General features: G+C 51.0%; 1 protein-coding gene and 2 non-coding genes across 3 annotated transcripts in view; 1 reads left to right on the top strand and 2 right to left on the bottom strand.

Annotated features, from left to right (window-relative positions):
- LOC144596441 (utrophin-like) overlaps positions 1-7,645 on the bottom strand; it is a 401,591-nt gene extending 393,946 nt beyond the window's left edge. Inside the window, exon 1 of the mRNA XM_078404693.1 lies at positions 7,581-7,645. The gene's annotated coding sequence lies outside the window, so the exon portion shown is untranslated. The remainder of the gene's footprint in view (positions 1-7,580) is intronic.
- A 6,617-nt stretch (positions 7,646-14,262) lies between these two features.
- trnal-uaa (transfer RNA leucine (anticodon UAA)) lies at positions 14,263-14,345 on the top strand. The gene has a single exon. It is a non-coding gene; the product is annotated as a tRNA-Leu (tRNA).
- Positions 14,346-18,291: 3,946 nt separating this feature from the next.
- trnal-uaa (transfer RNA leucine (anticodon UAA)) lies at positions 18,292-18,374 on the bottom strand. The gene has a single exon. It is a non-coding gene; the product is annotated as a tRNA-Leu (tRNA).
- Between the last annotated feature and the right edge of the window lie 4,055 nt (positions 18,375-22,429).

Genomic DNA, 22,429 nt, shown 5'->3' on the forward strand with positions numbered 1-22,429 from the left:
CGGGTCAACTGCTTGGAAGGCAGCTCTGCTCTTAATGGCCATTATCATATCTGCCTCCATCTCTGGCAGTTCGTTGCAGGCCCTGTGAAAATCTCTTTTAAACTTTGCCCCTCTCACCCTAAAGCCATGCTCTCTGATTTTTGTAATTTCCATCCTGAGAAAAAAGTTCTGTGTCTACCTTATCTTCTATGCCTATCTATGTGTATGTCAAGTCAAGTCAAGTCAAGTCAATTTTATTTGTATAGCACATACATAAACAGTTCACAGCGCCCCCTCAGAGGGCCTCAAACGCTAGGGAGTAGAAATAGGTTTTGAGCCTGGACTTAAAGGAGTCGATGGAGGGGGCAGTTCTGATGGGGAGAGGGATGCTGTTCCACAGTCTAGGATACCATATTATCTTACTACTATCTGTTTGTCCGATTCATGGTGTCTCTTATGTGCTTGCATGAATGAGCACAAATTGTGAATGGTCAAATCAAACAAAAAAAACAACTATGAACAGAACAACTTAATCTCATTCACAAATATTAACAAGAATGCGTAAAGCGCTGGTTGTTTTGCACAAGTGCATTTAATACACTTTTAATACATTTAATACACCTGATCACGTGGCCGGAAGTGAGCGGCGGTTCGCTACGGGTCGTTGCCGTGTGCACCATTGCAAAGTCGACATATCGCAAGTCGAAGCATCGTAAGGCGGGGAGCACCTGTATACCCAAGGTATGCAAATAGTTGCCACATAGAGGGCAAAGTCACAAAGTCACAAAGTCAAGTCAAGTCAATTTTATTTGTATAGCACATTTAAAACAACCCACGTTGACCAAAGTACATCAAAGTACTGTACATCAGTTCAGGTACTAAGAAACGAACATACAATGGCACACAAACATAACAGCACATACATAAACAGTTCACAGCGCCCCCTCAGAGGGCCTCAAACGCTAGGGAGTAGAAATAGGTTTTGAAACTGGACTTAAAGGAGTCGATGGAGGGGGCAGTTCTGATGGGGAGAGGGATGCTGTTCCACAGTCTAGGATATCAAGGCCAGGTCCCCCTTTGTTCTCCCCCTTCCCCTCCTCATGACGGTCCCCCCACGCCAGGTCCCCGTTGTTCTTCCCCTTCCTCACGGCAGACCCCCATGCCGAGTCCTCCTTTGTTCCTTCCGCCGGCAGCGGCCTCCTCGCTTCCACGCGGTCTGTCCTCGTCCTTCGCTCGGCGCCCCCATCGACCACCGCACCGACCTCTCCACTATCACCGCCGGGTCCTCTCCAGATGCCGCCGTGGCGCCGACCCAAGCCCCAGGCTCCGCAGACCCAGGGTCCGGGCACGGGCTCCGTCGACCCAGACTCCATCCACTCCGTTGGCCGTGGGCTCCGTCGATCACGGGCTCCGACCCGTGGGCTCTCCATCGGCCGCGGGCGCCGTCGGCCCAGGGGGACGGCCGTGGGGTGTGACCAGCGAGGCTCCGGCCTCGGCTTCTCCGCCGGCTTCACCGTCGCCTGCGGGCTCCTTCGCCTCTTCGTCCCTGGGCTCCACATTCCATATTCCTGTGTGATTTTACTCTTGAGAACTCCAATTGTTCCCAACATCCACCGCATTAACGGGGAGAGGATTCCAATATTCCACTCTCTTTGTTAAAAAGGTATTTCCTGATTTCATTCCTGATTTCATTCCTGAATGTCTTGGCTCAGCACGGTGGCGCAGCGGTAGAGTTGCCGCCTTACAGCGAATGCAGCGCCGGAGACCCGGTTCGATCCCGACTACGGGTGCTGTCTGTACGGAGCTTGTACGTTCTCCCTGTGACCTCTCCTCCCCCCCTCCCCCCCTCCCCCCCTCCCCTCCCCCACCCTCCCTCCCTCCCTCCCCCATCCCTAGGCGATAGATTTAAACTTTAAAATGTGAATAACTTACAAAATATTTTGCCGATTTCAATGAACTTCTTCCATTAGCACCAAAGGGACGACGATGAGTAAGTTGGGCCTAAAATTGTCGTGCTATCGTGTACCGTTTTGGCTGTAGTTCAGGAACAAACAAACAAACAAACGAGAGTTTTAGTATATAGATGTGCGGGGCAAGTATTTTTCACACAGAAGGTAGTGAGTGCCTGGAACGTGAGGCGGGGGTGGTGGTGGAGGCAGATACAAGAGCCTTTTGGATAGGCACATGGATGTGCAGGGAAGGAGAGGGATGTGGATTATATGCAGGCAGATAAGAGTTGGTCTTGGCATCATGTCTGGCACAGACATTGTGGGCTGAAGGGCCTGTTCTATGTTCTATGTTATCCTCTTTGGAAATAGGAAAAGACAGTATAAAAGTGTTTTTTATAAATGGTAAAGATCGAAAGGAGTTGCTTTGCAGATGGATCATGAATCCAGATTCAGGACTCAATTTATTGTCACATGTACCAATTAAGGTGCAGTGAAATGTGAGTTACCATTCAGCCGTACTAAGTGAAAAGCAACAAGACACACAGCCACATAAAGTAAAATGTAACATGAACATCCACCACAGCGGATTCCACATTCCTCACTGTGTCAAGTCAAGTCAAGTTTATTTGTCACATACACATACAAGATGTGCAGTGAAATGAAAGGTCACACACACTCCAGCAATAGAGCAATAAACATAAACAATTTCACACACAATCACAAACCAACACAAACAAAAAAGAGAAACATCCATCACAGTGAGTCTCTTCCAGTCACCTCCTCACTGTGATGGAAGGCCAGAATGTATTTTCTCTTCCCCTGCCGTCTTCTCCCGCGGTCAGGCTGTTGAAGTTGCCATGTTCCAGGCCGCGCCGGACGGTGAAAGGTCCGCAGCGGGCCGACCCAAGCCCCGCGATCCGGGGCGGGCGAAAACGCCGCCGCTGCACGTCGTAATAAAGTTCAAGCACCTTCCTCTTTGTTCACCCACGGTCGGGGCTGTTGAACCGTCTGCAGTCGCCGCTGCCAACGGTCCGATGTCCGAGCCCTCGCGTCGGGATGATCGAAACTCCGGCGTCGGGACGGTTTAAACTCTTTCCGCGGCATGGAGCTCCCGAGTCGGCCTCTTCTAACCAGATGTTAAAGTCCACAGGCCCCACGGTTGGAGCTCTCCACAGTCGATCCTAGGCAAAGGATCGCAGCGCCACGATGTTAAAGTCCGCACCATGCCCGCGGCCTGAAGCGCCAGGCCGGTCTCCAGGAAAGGCCACCAACTCCTCGATGTTAGGCCGCAGTGGGGACGGAGATACGACACGGAGACACATCACATCTCCGTCGAGGTCAGAGATTGAAAACAAGTTTCCCCCAACTCCCCCCCCCCCCCCCCACATAAAACAAACCAAGAAACACTGAAACATACTTTAACACATACTTAAAATAAAAAACAGTAGAATGGACAGGCAGCCAGTGAATCATTGAATGTTAGCATGCAAGGCAACTAAAGAGAGACATTCTACTCCAAACTGTGCAGCAATAGTGTACTGAGGAGAGACCGGCTTGTACTCGCTGGGATTTAAAAGATTGAGGGGGGATCTTATAGAAATTTACAAAATTCTTAAGGGGTTGGACAGGCTAGATGCAGGAAGATTGTTCCCGATGTTGGGGAAATCCAGAACAAGGGGTCACAGTTTAAGGATAAGGGGGAAGTCTTTTAGGACCGAGATGAGAACGTTTTTTTTTTACACAGAGAGTGGTGAATCTGTGGAATTCTCTGCCACAGAAGGTAGTTGAGGCCAGTTCATTGGCTATATTTAAGAGGGAGTTAGATGTGGCCCTTGTGGCTAAAGGGATCAGGGGGTATGGAGAGAAGGCAGGTACAGGTTACTGAGTTGGATGATCAGCCATGATCATATTGAATGGCGGTGCAGGCTCGAAGGGCCGAATGGCCTACTCCTGCACCTATTTTCTATGTTTCTATGATGCACCCCAACTAAGAGGCTGTGTAGTAACAGAAATAGTGCAGCAAAGGTTTACCAGGTTGAGACTCAAGGTTGGTTGTGTCAGAAAATATTAACTCTTGGAAGAATGAAGAACGATCTCATTGAAACACACAAAATGAGTTTAGTTTAGAGATACAGCACAGAAACAGACCCTTTCGGCCCACCAGGTCCGCACCGACCGGCGATCCACGCACATTAACACTATCCTACACACACTAGGGACAATGTTTACATTTACCAAGCCAATTAACCTACAAACCTGCACGTCTTTGGAGTGCGGGAGGAAACCGGAGATATCGGAGAAAACCCACGCAGATCACGGGGAGAACGTACAAACTCCATACAGACAGCACCCGTTGTCGGGTCACCCGGGTCACCGGCGCTGCATTCACTGTAAGGCAGCAACTCTACCGCTGCGCCACCGTGCCGCCCAAAATTGTTGCAAAAAATTCAATGCTTACAATTGATTTACAGTTCAGAATTGATTTGTAGGCTCAAAATAAGGGCTCACTCAATCAGGACAGAGGTTAGAAGAATTTCCTACATCCAGGAGGTGCCCAATAGGGTTGTGGAAGTGAAAGCAAAGTGGTACACATACCCCAGTTTGCATTGATGGTGCTGAAGTAGAGATGATTGAAAACTTGAAATTCCTAGGAGTCAATATCACCAACAACTTCTCCTGGAACACCCATACTGAAGCAACGACCAAGAAAGCACACCAACGCCTCTACTTCCTTAGAAGGCTTAGGAAGTTCGACATGTCCCCTACAACTCTCACCAACTTCTACAGATGCACCATAGAAAGCATTTTATCAGGATGCATCACAGCTTGGTCTGGGAACAGCTCCATCCAAGACCGCAAGAAATTGCAGCGAATTGTGGACCATCACACAAACCAACCTCCCTTCCATTGACTCCATTTGTACCTCACGCTGCCTCGGCAAGGCCAGCAGCATAATCAAGGACGAGTCGCACCCTGGCCACTCCGTCTTCTCCCCTCATTCGTCAGGCAAAAGATATAGAAGTGTGAAAACGCACCCCTCCAGATTCAGGGTCCCAGTTGTAATCAGGCAACTGAACCATCCTACCACAACCAGAGAGCAGTGCTAAACTACTATCTACCTCATTGGTGACCCTCGGACTATCCTTGATCGGACTTTGCTGGCTTTACCTTGCACTAACCATTATTCCCTTATCATGTATCTATACGCTGTAAATGGCTGGATTGTAATCATGTATTGTTTTTCCGCTGACTGGATCGCACGCGACAAAAGCTTTTCACTGTACCCCGGTACACGTGACAATAAACTAGACTGAAAATGAAACACAGTGATAGATACTGAGATAAAGAAGGAATTAAAGGATTTGGGATTAATGCAAGAAAATGACTCATCGGGAAAGCAAATAATGAAGAGAAAGCAGGGACAAGAGGTTGATTCGCTGACTCCTCTAGACACTCCTCCGGTTCCACTTAGAACATTCACTGGCAAAAATGTGTCGACTTCCTTTTGGCATCATAACTGTTCAAAAAGAAGCAAGGTTCTTCATGATGAATCATAGAAACATAGAAAATAGCTGCAGGAGGATGCCATTTGGCCCTTCGAGCAAGCACCGCCATTCATTGTGATAACAGGTATAACAGGTATAACAGAGCTTTATTTGTCGTTCGGCACCGAAGTACCGAACGAAACTACATAGCAGTCATAGAAAAAAAAAGAACACAACACATAACCCCAACACAAACGTCCATCACAGTGACTCCAAACACCCCCTCACTGTGATGGAGGCAACAAAACTTCCACTCTCTTCCCCACGCCCACGGACAGACAGCTCGTCCCCGACCGACCCGCACAGTCCCCGCACCGGGCGCTGAAACGTCCCGCGGCCGAACCGGGCGATGAAAGGCCCGCGACCAAGCCTTGCGCAGCTAAGTCCCGTGGTCGAGCCGCACCGGGCGATGTCAAGTCCGCAGTCGAGCCGCACCAGCGATGAAAAGCCCCGCAGCCGAGCTGCACCGGGCGATGTTAAGCCCCGCAGCCGAGCTGCACCGGGCACTGTTAAGTCCCGCAGCCAAGCCGCACCGGGATGTAAAGTCCAGCGGCCAAGCCGCACCGGGATGTAAAGTCCAGCGGCCAAGCCGCACCGGGTGATGTAAAGTCCAGCGGCCAAGCCGCACCGGGATGTAAAGTCCAGCGGCCAAGCCGCACCGGGTGATGTAAAGTCCAGCGGCCAAGCCGCACCGGGTGATGTAAAGTCCAGCGGCCAAGCCGCACCGGGATGTAAAGTCCAGCGGCCAAGCCGCACCGGGTGATGTAAAGTCCAGCGGCCAAGCCGCACCGGGTGATGTAAAGTCCAGCGGCCAAGCCGCACCGGGATGTAAAGTCCAGCGGCCAAGCCGCACCGGGTGATGTAAAGTCCAGCGGCCAAGCCGCACCGGGATGTAAAGTCCAGCGGCCAAGCCGCACCGGGTGATGTAAAGTCCAGCGGCCAAGCCGCACCGGGCACTGTTAAGTCCAGCGGCCAAGCCGCACCGGGATGTAAAGTCCAGCGGCCGAGCCGCAGCGGGCGATGTTAGGCCCCGCTCCGTGAGGAAGAGAAAAGTTCCCCCCCCCCCCACACCCACCCACACCACCACCCCCTCCCACACATACACAACCAAAAAAATATATATAAAAACCATCCCAACACCGACACACAACAAAAAAAAGACGGACAGACTGCTAGTCAGCCGCTGCCGTTAGGCGCCGCCGCTGATCATCCATAGTCAGTAACCCGTGCCTGCCTTCTCCCCATATCCCTTGATTCCACTAGCCCCTAGAGCTCTATCTAACTCTCTTTTAAATCCATTCAGTGAATTGGCCTCCACTGCCCTCTGTGGCAGAGAATTCCATTCCATTGAGCCCTTTGAGGAACATAAAGCAAAGAGGAAAGAACTCGAGTGGGCAACTAGAAGGGACAAAAAGGGGCTTTGGTGAGATGGATTCAAGAAAATCCCAAGGCTTTTTCGCCAGACATTAAAAACAAGAGGGTGACCAGGGAGAAGACAAGACTGCTAAAGGATAAAGGAAGGAATTTGTGCCAGGGAGGACATGGAGGACATTGAAAATAGGTGAAGGAGGAGGCCATTTGGCCCTTCGAGCCAGCACCGCCAATCATTGTGATCATGGCTGACCATCCACAATCAGTAACCCGTGCCTGCCTTTTCCCCTTGATTCCGCTAGCCCCTAAGAGCTCTATCCAGATCAAGCACAGCTGCTGGTGAAAGTTGGCCCAGAAAAGTGCCAACGCCCTTGGGGAAAGGTGAGGGGATAGAGTTGGTGAAGGAAAGCAAGACTAACATTGGTAAAGGACAAAGGCTTGTATTTATGTACACTGAATAAAATCGGACAGGTGTTGTCAGCTGTAATTTGATCACGATCAAACCTTTACAACTTTAACACATCTGAGCTCACTGATGAAATTAAACCCTTGTTATTCACCCTCAAAGATCCACTGCTTTAGATGTAAAAACCTGACGCTCTATGGAAACTTGAAAATGCATCAACAGCCTCGGGACATCTATATACTAAAACCCTCGTTTGTTTGTTTGTCTGTTCCTGAACTACAGCCAAAACGGTACACGATAGCGTGACAATTTTAGGCCCGCATTACTCACCGTCGTCCCTTTGGTGCTAATGGAAGAAGTTTCATTGAAATCGGTGTTACATTTTTAAAGTTATTCACATTTCAAAGTTTAAATCTATCTCCTAGGGAGGGAGGGAGGGAGGGGGTGGAGGGAGGCGGGGGGGAGGAGGGAGGATAAGGGGGGTTGAGGAGGATGGAGTGGGGGGGGGAGGGGAAGGGGGGGAGGGAGGGGGGAGGGGGTGGAGAGGGTGCTGCACCAATGCAGGAGAAGATTGGGCCCAACTTGGTCTCGTGACATATATAAACTGACAATGACGCTGTCTTGGCAAAATATCCAGATCTACAAAAACATCCAAGCAGTCAGAACTCTCTTAAAATATCACTTCTTGTCGCTTGCTGTTAATGAAACAAGGGAACAAAGGAATGTAGGAAGAGGTGGCAGCCATTTAGCACCAGTACCATTATATTAGCTGTCATTATTACTGTTATTACTATTATTATTATTACTATTATTACTGCTGTCAGTGAGGTCAGGACTGATGTAACTCAAAGAACAGGTCACGGGCAAAGAACAGGTCCATTAGCAAATTTGCAGATGATACAAAGCTGGGTGGCAGTGTGAACTGTGAGGAAGATGCTATGAGGTTGCAGGGTGACTTGGACAGGTTGTGTGAGTGGGCGGATGCATGGCAGATGCAGTTTAATATGAATAAGTGTGAGGTTATCCACTTTGGTGGTAAGAATAGGAAGGCAGAGTATTATCTGAATGGTGTCAAGTTAGGAAAAGGGGACGTACAACGAGATCTGGGTGTCCTAGTGCATCAGTCACTGAAAGGAAGCATGCAGGTACAGCAGGCAGTGATGAAAGCCAATGGAATGTTGGCCTTCATAACAAGAGGAGTTGAGTATAGGAGCAAAGAGGTCCTTCTGCAGTTGTACAGGGTCCCATATTAGCCGGGACATCCCGTATATTGGGCTAAATGTTTTGTCCCGTATGGGACCTCCCTTGTCCCATATTACACCTGGGTGGCACTGTACTCCAGGACAGTAGGCCCAGAGGCCTGGGCGCCGCCTAACAGAGGTTGCGTAGCAACCGGCCTCACGGCCTGGGCAGCCACCATTGGTGTAGCGAGAAGCATACAGATTAGCCAGAAAAAGTAGCATACCAGAGGACTGGGAGAAATTCAGAGTCCAGCAGAGGAGGACAAAGGGCTTAATTAGGAAAGGGAAAATAGACTATGAGGGAAAACTGGCAAGGAACATAAAAACAGACTGCAAAAGCTTTTATGGATATGTCAAGAGAAAAAGATTAGTTAAGGCAAATGTAGGTCCCTTGCAGTCGGAAACAGGTGAATTGATCATAGGGAACAAGGAGATGGCAGACCAATTGAACAAATACTTTGGTTCTGTCTTCACTAAGGAAGACATAAACAATCTGCCGGAAATAGCGGGGGACCGGGGGTCTAATGAGATGGAGGAACTGAGGGAAATCCAGGTTAGTCGGGAAGTGGTGTTAGGTAAATTAAATGGATTAAAGGCAGATAAATCCTCAGGGCCAGATAGGCTGCATCCCAGAGTGCTTAAGGAAGTAGCCTCAAAATAGTGGATGCATTAGTGATAATTTTTCAAAACTCTTTAGATTCTGGAGTAGTTCCTGAGGACTGGAGGGTAGCTAATGTAACCCCACTATTTAAAAAGGGAGGGAGAGAGAAAACGGGGAATTATAGACCAGTTAGCCTAACATCGGTAGTGGGGAAAATGCTAGAGTCAGTTATTAAAGATGTGATAGCATCACATTTGGAAAGTGGTGAAATCATCGGACAAAGTCAGCATGGATTTACCAAAGGCAAATCATGTCTGACGAATCTTATAGAATTTTTCGAGGATGTAACTAGTAGAGTGGATAAGGGAGAACCTGTCGATGTGTTATATCTGGACTTTCAGAAGGCCTTCGACAAGGTCCCACATAGGAGATTGGTGTACAAACTTAAAGCACACGGTATTGAGGGTTCAGTTTTGAGGTGGATAGAAAATTGGTTGGCGGACAGGAAGCAAAGAGTAGGAATAAACGGGTCCTTTTCGGAATGGCAGGCAGTGACTAGTGGGGTACCACAAGGCTCAGTGCTGGGACCCCAGTTATTTACAGTGTATATTAATGATTTGGACGAGGGAATTGAATGCAACATCTCTAAGTTTGCGGATGACACGAAGCTGGGTGGCAGTGTTAGCTGCGAGGAGGATGCTAGGAGGCTGCAGAGTGACTTGGATAGATTAGGAGAGTGGGCAAATGCATGGCAGATGCAATATAATGTGGATAAATGTGAGGTTATCCACTTTGGCGGCAAGAACAGGAAAGCAGAGTATTACCTGAATGGTGACCGATTGGGAGAAGGGGAGATGCAACGTGACCTGGGTGTCATGGTGCACCAGTCATTGAAAGCAAGCATGCAGGTGCAGCAGGCAGTGAAGAAAGCGAATGGTATGTTGGCATTCATAGCAAGAGGATTTGAGTTTAGGACCAGGGAGGTTCTGCTGCAGTTGTACAGGGCCTTGGTGAGACCGCACCTGGAGTATTGTGTGCAGTTTTGGTCTCCTAACCTGAGGAAAGACATTCTAGCCTTAGATGGAGTACAGAGAAGGTTCACCAGATTGATCCCTGGGATGGCAGGACTTTCATATGAAGAAAGACTGGATAGACTCGGCTTGTACTCGCTGGAATTTAGAAGACGGAGGGGGGATCTTATAGAAACATATAAAATTCTTAAGGGGTTGGAGAGGCTCGATGCAGGAAGATTGTTCCCGATGTTGGGGAAGTCCAGAACCAGGGGTCACAGCTTAAGGATAAGGGGGATGTCTTTTAGGACCGAGATGAGAAAATATTTCTTCACACTGAAAGTGGTGAGTCTGTGGAATTCTCTGCCACAGAAGATAGTTGAGGCCAGTTCATTGGCTATATTTAAGAGGGAGTTAGATGTGGTCCTTGTGGCTAAAGGGATCAGGGGGTATGGAGAGAAGGCAGGTACAGGTTACTGAGCTGGATGGCGGTGCAGGCTCGAAGGGCCGAATGGCCTACTCCTGCACCTATTTTCTATGTTTCTATGTTTCTATGTCCATCTTCGGTATTCTGGGATAATTTCACGTTTAGACAAGCATTTGACTTGACAAACATTTGTCTTAAAGACACCAAAATCATGTGAAGCGGCACAGGGAAGGAACGAAGGGGGACCCAGGGTGAGGGGATTGCAGTGAGGGAGGGGGAGAACAATGGAGGACTTGGCGTGGGGCGGGGGAATGGGGAGATCAAAGGGGGACCTGGAGTGGATACTGTATTCTTTGTAACTTAGTCAGTGCCCTTATTAGTTTAGTTCAGTTTAGTTTAGAGATGCAGCGTGGAAACAGGCCCTTATGCCCACTGAGTCCGTACCGACCAGCGATCCCCGCACATTAACACTATCCCACACACACTCGACCAGCGATCCCCGCACATTAACACTATCCCACACACACTAGGGACAGTTTTACATGCATACCAAGCCAATTAACCTACAAACCTGTATGTCCTTGGAGTGTGGGGGGAAACCGAAGATCTCGGAGAAAACCCACGCAGGTCACGGGGAGAACGTACAAACTCCGTACAGACGGCGCCCATAGTGGGGATGGAACCCGGGAGTCTGCCGCTGCAAGCGCTGTAAGGCGGCAACTCTACCGCTGTGCCACCGTGCCGCCCAACGGCAACCATTTGCATACCTTGGCATACCTGTGACTGTCACGTGACAATAAAGAATAAAGTGTTCATTCATTCAGTCATTCATTCATTCAGAAGCATCATCAAAACCAATGTTGACACTGAGCCACACAGAGACATCTCAAAACAAATCACCAAAACGCTATGAGTAATAGGGCCAAATTCCAGAACTTGAGATCTTGGCAGCATGGCCACCGGTGGAGAAGCATAAAAACAGAGAAAATAGGTGCAGGAGGTGGCCATTTGGCCCTTCGAGCCAGCACCGCCATTCATTATGATAATGGCTGATCATCCACAATCAGTAACCCGTGCCTGCCTTTGCCCCATATCCCTTGATTCCGCTAGCCCCTAGAGCTCTATCTAACTCTCTCTTAAATTCATCCAGTGAATTGGCCTCCACTGCCCTCTGTGGCAGAGAATTCCACAAATTCACAACTCTCTGGGTGAAAAAGCTTCTTCTCACCTCAGTTTTAAATGGCCTCCCCTTTATTCTTAGACTGTGTGTGGTCCCTGGTTCTGGACTCCCCCAACATTGGGAACATTTTTTCCGCTTCTAGCTTGTCCAGTCCTTTCATAATTTTATACGTCTCCATAAGATCCCCTCTCACCCTTCTAAACTCCAGTGAATCCACAGCTAATCTCAAGTCGAGATGGGAGCAGTGCAAACAGCTCAGAGATTTGTAATAACTGGTCATAGAGTCTTACAGCACAGAAACAGGGCTCCATCTAAGCAAGTTCCATTTGCACGTATTTGGCTCATACATATATATTCCTCCAAACCTTTCATTTCCATGTGCCTGTCCAAATGACATTTCAATGTTGTTCTTGTATCTGCCTCAATTACCTCCTCTGGCAGCTCATTGTATAGATAGCCACAATAATTTGGAGTAACTCAGCGGGTCAGACAGCATCTCTGGAGAAAAGGAATAGGTGACGACTCGGGTTGAGACCCTTCTTCAGACCTGACGAGCTGACATCTACCGCGCCAGGTGCCAACTCTCGGACACCTCCTCCTACTTACCCTTGGACCATGACTCCACAGATGAGCACCATTTTGCAGACTATCTCTAATTTTATCACATCCAGCTGCCCGCCCTCCACAGCATGGCCCGGTTTTACCTTCTCCCCAAGATCCATAAACACAACTCTTCTGGCAGACCTATTGTCTCTGTCTGCTCCTGTCCCACTGAAATCATTTCCACATACCCCGACTCCATCCTATCCCCCCCGGTCCAATTCCTCCCGACCTATGTCCAAGATACCTCACACTGCCTTTGTCTCTTTAATGACTTCCGCTTTCCGAGCTCCCACTCCCTCATCTTTACCATGGACGTTCAGTCACTCTACACCTCCATCCCCCACAAGGAAGGCCTTAAAGCTCTCAATTTCTTCCTCAACAGCACAGCCAGCCAATTTCCCTGGTCAGAAGAAGGGTCTCGACTTGAAACATCACCTGTTCCTTTTCTCCAGGGATGCTGTCTGACCCAGCTTTTACTCCAGCTGTTTGTATCCATCTTCGGTTTAAACCAGCATCTGTAGTTCCTTTTCCCCCCACAAAATGCTGGAGTAACTCAGCAGGTCAGGCAGCATCTCAGGAGAGAAGGAATGGGTGACGTTTCGGGTCGAGACCCTTCTTCAGACTGATGTCAGGGGGGGGCGGGACAAAGGAAGGATATAGGTGGAGACAGGAAGACAGTGGGAGAACTGGGAAGGGGGAGGGGAAGAGAGGGACAGAGGAACTATCTAAAGTTGGAGAAGTCGATGTTCATACCGCTGGGCTGCAAGCTGCCCAAGCGAAATATGAGGTGCTGTTCCTCCAATTTCCGGTGGGCCTCACTATGGCACTGGAGGAGGCCCATGACAGAAAGGTCAGACTGGGAGTGGGAGGGGGAGTTGAAGTGCTCAGCCACCGGGAGATCAGTTTGGTCAATGCGGACCGAGCGCAGGTGTTGAGTGAAACGATCGCCGAGCCTGCGCTTGGTTTCGCCGATGTAAATAAGTTGACATCTAGAGCAGCGGATACAATAGATGAGGTTGGAGGAGGTGCAGGTGAACCTCTGTCTCACCTGGAAAGACTGTTTGGGTCCTTGGATGGAGTTGAGGGGGGAGGTAAAGGGACAGGTGTTGCATCTCCTGCGGTTGCTGGGGAAAGTGCCCGGGGATGGGGTGGTTTGGGTGAGAAGGGACGAGTAGACCAGGGAGTTACGGAGGGAACGGTCTCTGCGGAACGCAGAGAGGGGAGGGGATGGGAAGATATGGCCAGTGGTGGGGTCCCGTTGTAGGTGACGGAAATGTTGGAGGATGATTTGTTGGATACGCTGGCTGGTGGGGTGGAAGGTGAGAACGAGGGGGATTCCCTAGTGAGAGCCTCATCTATAATGGAGGAGGGGAAGCCCCGTTTCCTAAAGAATGAGGACATCTCTGATGCCCTAGTGTGAAACACCTCATCCCGGGCGCAGATGCGGCGTAGACGGAGGAGTTGGGAGTAGGGGATAGACTTTTTGCAGGAGACAGGGTGGGAAGAAGTGTAGTCCAGATAGCTGTGCGAGTCAGTGGGTTTGTAGTAGATGTCAGTCACTAGTCTGTCTTTAATCTGTAGTTCCTTCCTACACAGATCATTCTATACTGTATACCCACCACTCTCCAAGTGAAAAAGTTGCCCTTCAGATTCCTGTTACATTTTTCCCCTCTCACCTTAAACCTATGTCCTCTTGATTCCCCTTCTCTGGGTGAAAGACTGTGCATTCACCCTATCAATTCCCCTCATGATTTTATACAACTCTATAAGACAACTCCTTCGCCTTCTGCACTCCAAGGAATAAAGTCCCTGCTTGCCCAATCTCTCCCTAAAGCTCAGGACCACTTTCAGGGAACTGTATACCTGTACTCATCGACCCCTCTGCTCGACAATGCATTCCAAGGCCCTACCATTCACTGTGAAGGGCCTGCCCTAGTTTGACCATCTTCAACCAGGATGGCCGAGTGGTTAAGGCGTTGGACTTAAGATCCAATGGGCATGTGTCCGCGTGGGTTCGAACCCCACTCCTGGTATTACATTTTTACTACTTGATTAGTACGGGTGTCAGAGGTTGCGGGGAGAAGAAAGGAGAATGGGATTATTAGGAGGGAGAGATCGAACAGCCATGATTGAATGGCGCAGTAGACCTGATGGGCCGAATGGCCTAATTCTACTCCTATCACCTATGATCTTACGACTTCTCAAAATGCAAAACCTCACACTTATCTGCATTAAACTCAATTAATGATTCTTCAGCCCACGTGCCTAGCTGATCAATATCCTGCTGTAATTTTTGATAACCATCTTGGCAGTCAACGATAACACCTACTAGAGTATCATCTGCAAATGTACTATTCATGCTCTGTAATAATTTGTTGATACAAACAGCAATGGGCTCAACACGGATCCCTGAGATAGTCACAGGCCTCTAATACAAAAAAACCCAACCATCCACCATCACCCTCAGCTTTCTTTCCTAAAGCCAATTCTGTACTCCAACATTTTCAGCCTATCTTCTGTAACCGGGCAGCTCGTCCAAAGTTCATTGCTCACTGCATCCCTTTGACACCTGTAAAGAGAAATAAATATATTTACAGTACTTTTGCTTGTTACCCCATTCCAAACAAAATTGTTCATCTTATATCATGGAACACAACTCTACTCCTTTCCCCTCCAGGAATACTGTGTGCAGTTTTGGTCTCCAAATTTGAGGAAGGATATTCTTGCTATTGAGGGCGTGCAGCGTAGGTTTACTAGGTTAATTCCCAGAATGGCGGGACTGTCATATGTTGAAAGACTGGAGCGGCTAGGCTTGTATACACTGGAATTTAGAAGGATGAGAGGGGATCTTATCGAAACATATAAGATTATTAAGGGGTTGGACACGTTAGAGGCAGGAAACATGTTCCCAATGTTGGGGGAGTCCAGAACCAGGGGCCACAGTTTAAGAATAAGGGGTAGGCCATTTAGAACGGAGATGAGGAAAAACCTTTTCAGTCAGAGAGTTGTAAATCTGTGGAATTCACTGCCTCAGAAGGCAGTAGAGGCCAATTCTCTGAATGTATTCAAGAGAGAGGTAGATAGAGCTCTTAAGGATAGCGGAGTCAGGGGGTATGGGGAGAAGGCAGGAACGGGGTACTGATTGAGAATGATCAGCCATGATCACATTGAATGGCGGTGTTGGCTCAAAGGGCCGAATGGCCTCCTCCTGCACCTATTGTCTATTATCTAATTAGCCTACTAACCTGTACGTCTTTGGAGTGTGGGAGGAAACCGGAGCTTCCTGGAGAAAACTCATGCAGGTTACAGGGAGAACATACAAATTCCGTGCAGACAGCGTCCGTGGTCAGGATTGAACCCGGGACTCTGGCGCTGTTCGGCAGCAACTTTACCGCTGCGCCACCGAGCCCATCCAACGTTGCCTGATCTGCTGAGTGCCTCCAGCACTTTGTGTTTTGCTCAAAATTCTAGCATCTGCAGTTCCTTGTGTTGTGCTCTGCAGCTTTAAAATGTGGGATAACTTGAACACATCAAATATTCTGTCCACTGAACCCAAACTTGCACTGCCATTAACAACCCATTGTCTCTTTGCTTGTTTGCTCTGTATTAATTTCACTAATTCTTTGCCTTTAAAATTGTTCTTTGTGTGTGGGATAGAACTAGGGTTGCCAACTGTCCCGTATTAGCCGGGACATCCTGTATTTTGGGCTAAATTGGTTTGTCCCGTACAAGACCGCCCTTGTCCCGTATTAGGCCCGGGGGCGCTGTAGGCCCAGACACTGTAGGCCCGGACGCTGTAGGCCAGGACGCTGTAGGCCCGGACTTTGTAGGTCCGGACTCTTTAGGTCTGGACAGTGTAGGCCCGGACAGTGTAGGCCCGGAGGCCCGGGCGCCGCCTAACGGAGGTTGCGTAGCAACCCGCCTGCGGGCCCAGGCGGCCGCCATTTGTGGAGCGGCCGCTGGCTGGGTGAGCTCACGTGGGGCACGGGGTGGTGACGTCACCTTGTCCCTTATTTGGGAGTGAGATAGTTGGCACCCTATGGTTCTAGCACAGGTCTTCAGAGATATGCATGCCCAGGAACTTGAAGTTGTTGACTCTCTCCATCACCATTGATGAAGATAAGTTTGTGGATCCTCAGCCTTCCTCTTCTAAAGTTAAAGTTTCTTGGGCACCTAACAGAAATACTTGCAGTTGACTTGCCAGTCCTCTTGCTGTTATTTGCAGCCCTCTACTGGTTTCTTTTGTGACAAGGAACCAAGGGCATTTCTGCAAAGTGAAACTGTAAACAAAAGAAGGGTCTCGACCCGAAACGTCACCCATTCCTTCTATCCAGAGATGCTGCCTGTCCCGCTGAGTTACTCCAGCATTTTGTGTCTAACACTAGATGTTACCGTGATTTGCAAGGAAGGCCATTCATTCATTTGGATACTATTATAGTTTTATTCAAAGATACCATTGTTGGGGGAGTCCAGAATCAGGGGCCACAGTCTAAGAATAAAGGGGAGGCCATTTAAAACTGAGCTGAGAAAAAACTTTATCACCCAGAGAGTTGTGAATTTGTGGAATTCTCTTCCACAGAGGGCAGTGGCGGCCAAATCACTGGATGAATTTAAAAGAGAGTTAGATCGAGCTCTAGGGCCTAGCGGAATCAAGGGATATGGGGAGAAGGCAGGCACGGGTTACTGATTGTGATGATCAGCCATGATCACAATGAATGGCGCTGCTGACTCGAAAGGTCAAATGGCCTCCTCCTGCACCTATTTTCTATGTTTCTATGTTTATATACTGTTATATATGGGAATATTAACAGTGCTATCTACTTGCCCGAAAATATATATATTTAAAACATTAACAAATTTCAAAATGTTCCAGTTCCGGACAACTATGTATTTATTGTACATCCTAAATGTAGTCATCTCCATTTTTTCCCTAATAATACTTGTTTCTAAATATTTTTTAATAAAAGTAGAACAATAATTAAGTTTTAAATAATACTCTTAATGTTATATTTCCAATTTATATAAAAATGTACAATTTTAAATTATGAATAATTTAATTGAAATATTTTTGGGGATTATACTCCATTAAAAGCAAATATTTGCAATGTTATATTAAATGTAATTTGATCAATACTCACATTCAATTCTATACAATTTGATCAAGGCTCACTTACAATACGATTTTACCTCGAGTAAGAGACAAAACTCCCCCATTTATTTATGTACCCAGGTCCATGTGGCAAAATAAAGCATAATTAAATCTTTGAATCAAGTGTTGATTTTGATGTTTTTGAAAACATGCTCGTTGTACTTTATATTTTATAATTAATATAAGCATTAGATTAATGTAATTATAAACATTAATGTAATTAATTTTATATTTTATACATTATATTTTATATTTTATACTTTATATTTTATACTTTATATTTTATACTTAATATAAGCATTAGATTAATGTAATTATAAACATTAATGTAATTAATTTTATATTTTAAATTTTATACTTTATATTTTATATTTTATACTTTAATATAAGCATTAGATTAATGTAATTATAAGCATTAAAGTAATTTATTTTATATTTTATATTTTATATTTTATATTTTAAATTTTATATTTTATATTTTATATTTTATATTTTATATTTTATATTTTATATTTTATATTTTATATTTTATATAAGCATTAGATTAATGTAATTATAAACAATAATGTAATTAATTTTACATTTTATATTTTATATTTTATACTTTATATTTTATACTTCATATCAGCATTAGATTAATGTAATTATAAACATATCTAAATATAAGTATGAGGTTGATGAAATTATGATTTTAAATAAGGTATTGTGACACGTTACATTGATGTTTTAAATGGTGAGTTTTCAATGTCCAAAGTTTACACACAAGAATGTTGCACAAGCTGAATGTTATTTCATGAAGTGGTTCACTGCTGTTGCAAAAAAAAATCTAATACCAGGAGTGGGGTTCGAACCCACGCGGACATATGTCCATTGGATCTTAAGTCCAACGCCTTAACCACTCGGCCATCCTGGTGCGAGATAGCATGAATACGGAAACATCGGCCCAAGACGCTGCCGCCGCCGTGACGGGGCTCCCCCGCTCAGCTCCGGGCCCGCTCCCCCGACAGCGCCACCCATGGGCCGCGGCTGGAAGGGCGCGGGCGGCATCGCTCGGCGCCGGGAGAGTCGGCTCACGAGGCGCGGCGTCGGGGTGAGGCCTCCCCTCCCCCCCTCACTCCCCCCCTCACTCCCTCCCCCTCACTCACTCACTCCCTCCCTCACTCCCTCCCCCTCACTCACTCCCCCCCTCACTCCCCCCCTCACTCCCTCCCCCCCTCACTCACCCCCCCCTCACTCCCTCCCCCTCACTCACTCACTCCCTCCCTCACTCCCTCCCCCTCACTCACTCACCCCTCACTCCCCCCCTCACTCCCCCCCTCACTCCCTCCCCCTCACTCCCTCCCCCTCACTCCCTCCCCCTCACTCCCTCCCCCTCACTCCCTCCCCCTCACTCCCTCCCCCTCACTCACTCACTCCCTCCCTCACTCCCTCCCCCTCACTCCCTCCCTCACTCCCTCCCCCTCACTCACTCACCCCCTCACTCCCCCCCTCACTCCCCCCCTCACTCCCTCCCCTCTCCCCTCTCACTCCCTCCCCCTCACTCCCTCCCCCTCCCTCACTCCCTCCCCCTCACTCCCCCCTCACTCCCCCCCTCACTCCCTCCCCCTCACTCCCTCCCCCTCACTCCCTCCCCCTCACTACCCCCCTCACTCCCTCCCTCATCCCTCCCCCTCACTCCCTCCCCCTTACTTACTGCCCCTCACTCACTCCCTCCCCCTCACTCCCCCCCTCACTCCCTCCCCCTCACTCCCTCCCCATCACTACCCCCCTCACTCCCTCCCCCTCACTCCCCCCCTCACTCCCTCCCCCTCACTCCCCTCACTCCTCCCCTCACTCCCTCCCCCTCACTCCCCCCCTCACTCCCCCCCTCACTCCCTCCCCCTCACTCCCCCCCTCACTCCCTCCCCCTCACTCCCTCCCCCTCACTCCCTCCCCCTCACTACCCCCCTCACTCCCTCCCCTCTCACTCCCTCCCCCTCACTCCCCCCCTCACTCACCCCCCCTCACTCCCTCCCCCTCACTCCCCCCCTCACTCACCCCCCCTCACTCCCTCCCCCTCACTCACTCCCTCCCCCTCAATCCCCCCCTCACTCCTCCCCCTCACTCCCTCCCTCACTCCCCCCCCCTCCCCCCTCACTCCCCCCTCACTCCCTCCCCTCACTCACTCACTCCCCCCCTCACTCACTCACTCCCCCCCTCACTCCCCCCCCCTCCCCCCTCACTCCCTCCCCCTCACTCACTCACTCCCCCCCTCACTCACTCACTCCCCCCCTCACTCCCCCCCCTCCCCCCCTCACTCCCTCCCCCTCACTCACTCACTCCCCCCTCACTCCCCCCCCTCCCCCCCTCACTCCCCCCTCACTCCCCCCCCCTCCCCCCCTCACTCACTCACCCTCCTCCCTCACTCCCTCACCCTCACTCCCCCCCTCACTCACTCACTCCCTCCCTCACTCCCTCCCCCTCACTCCCCCCTCACTCCCTCCCCCTCACTCACTCACTCCCTCCCTCACTCCCTCCCCCTCACTCCCTCCCCTCACTCCCTCCCCCTCACTCCCCCCCCCTCACACACTCACCCCTCACTCCCCCCCTCACTCCTCCCCTCACTCCCTCCCCCTCACTCCCCCCCTCACTCCCCCCCTCACTCACTCACCCCTCACTCCCCCCTCACTCCCTCCCCCTCACTCCCCCCCTCACTCCTCCCCTCACTCCCTCCCCTCACTCCCCCCCTCACTCCCCCCTCACTCCCCCCCCTCACTCCCTCCCCCTCACTCCTCCCCCTCACTCACTCACTCCCTCCCTCACTCCCTCCCCCTCACTCACTCACCCCTCACTCCCCCCCTCACTCCTCCCCCTCACTCCCCCCCCTCACTCCCTCCCCCTCACTCACTCACTCCCTCCCTCACTCCCTCCCCCTCACTCACTCACCCCTCACTCCCCCCCTCACTCCCCCCCTCACTCCCCCCCTCACTCCCTCCCCCTCACTCCCCCCCTCACTCCCTCCCCCTCACTCACTCACTCCCTCCCTCACTCCCTCCCCCTCACTCACTCACCCCTCACTCCCCCCTCACTCCCCCCCTCACTCCCCCCTCACTCCCCCCTCACTCCCTCCCCTCTCCCCCCTCACTCCCTCCCCCTCACTCCCCCCTCACTCCCTCCCCCTCACTCACTCACTCCCTCCCTCACTCCCTCCCCCTCACTCCCTCCCCCTCACTCCCTCCCCTCACTCCCTCCCTCACTCCCTCCCCCTCACTCCCTCCCCCTCACTCCCTCCCCCTCACTCCCCCCCTCACTCCCTCCCCCTCACTCACTCACTCCCTCCCTCACTCCCTCCCCCTCACTCCCTCCCCCTCACTCCCTCCCCCTCACTCCCTCCCCCTCACTCCCTCCCTCACTCCCTCCCCCTCACTCCCTCCCCCTCACTCCCTCCCTCACTCCCTCCCCCTCACTCACTCACCCCTCACTCCCCCCCTCACTCCCCTCACTCCCCCCCTCACTCCCTCCCACTCACTCCCCTCCCTCCCCTCTCACTCCCTCCCCCTCACTCCCTCCCCCTCACTCCCTCCCCCTCACTCCCTCCCCCTCACCCTCCCTTACTTACTGCCCCTCACTCACTCCCTCCCCCTCACTCCCCCCCTCACTCCCTCCCCTCTCACTCCCTCCCCCTCACTCCCCCCCCCTCACTTCCCCCCCCTCACTCCCTCCCCTCACTCCCCCCTCACTCCCCCCCTCACTCCCTCCCCCTCACTCACTCCCCCCTCACTCCCCTCACTCCTCCCCTCACTCCCTCCCCCTCACTCCCTCCCCTCACTCCCTCCCCCTCACTCACTCCCCCATACTCACTCCCCCATACTCCCTCCTCTCTCCCCCTCACTCCCTCCTTACTCCCCCTCACTCCGTCCCTCATTCCCTCCCTCTCACTCCTCGCCCTCACTCCCCCCCTCACTCCCTCCCCTCACTCCCCCCTCACTCCTCCTCCCTCTCACTCACTCCCCCTCACTCACTCCCCCCTCACTCACTCCCTCTCACTCACTCCCCCCTCACTCCCCCTCACTCCCCTCATTCCCTCTCCTTACTCCCTCCCCCTCACTCCTTCCCCCTCAGTCCCTCCCCTTCACTCCCTCCCCCTCACTCCCTCCCTCCCCCTCACTCCCTCCCCCCCTCACTCCCTCTCTCCCCTCACTCTCCCTCCCTCCCCCTCACTCCCTCCCCTCACTCTCCTCACTTTCCCCCTCCCTCCCTTCCCCTCACTCCTCCCCCTCACACCACTCACTCACTCCCCCCTCACTCACTCCCTCTCACTCCCTCCCCCTCACTCTCCCCCCTCACTCACTCCCCCCTCACTCGCTCCCCCTCACTCCCTCCCCTCACTCCTCCCCCCTTACTCCCTCCCCCTCACTCCCTCCCCCTCACACCCCCTCACTCACTCCCCCCTCACTCCCTCCCCCTCACTCTCCCCTCACTCCCTCCCCCTCACTCCCCCCCTCACTCACTCCTCCTCCCTCTCACTCACTCCCCCCTCACTCCCTCCCCCTCACTCACTCTCTCTCCCCCTCAGTCCCCCCTCACTCACTCCCTCTCACTCACTCCCCCCTCACTCACTCCCCCCTCACTCCCTCGCACTCCCCCCTCACTCACTCCCTCTCACTCCCTCCCTCTCACTCCCTCCTCCTCACTCCCCCTCACTCCCTCCCCCTCACTCACTCTCTCTCCCCCTCAGTCCCCCCTCACTCACTCCCTCTCACTCACTCCCCTCACTCACTCCCTCTCACTCACTCCCCCCCACCTCCCTCCCCCCCTCACTCCCTCCCCCTCACTCCCCCCCTCACTCCCTCCCCTAACTCTCCCCCTCACTCCCTCCCCCTCACTCCCCCTCATTCCCCCCCTCACTCCCCCCTCACTCCCTCCCCCTCACTCCCCATCACTCCCTCCTCACTCACTCCCTCCCCCTCACTCACTCCCCATCACTCA

The sequence above is a fragment of the Rhinoraja longicauda genome, chromosome 9 (assembly GCF_053455715.1).
Source record: "Rhinoraja longicauda isolate Sanriku21f chromosome 9, sRhiLon1.1, whole genome shotgun sequence".
In the NCBI taxonomy this organism is placed as follows: Eukaryota; Metazoa; Chordata; class Chondrichthyes; order Rajiformes; family Arhynchobatidae; genus Rhinoraja; species Rhinoraja longicauda.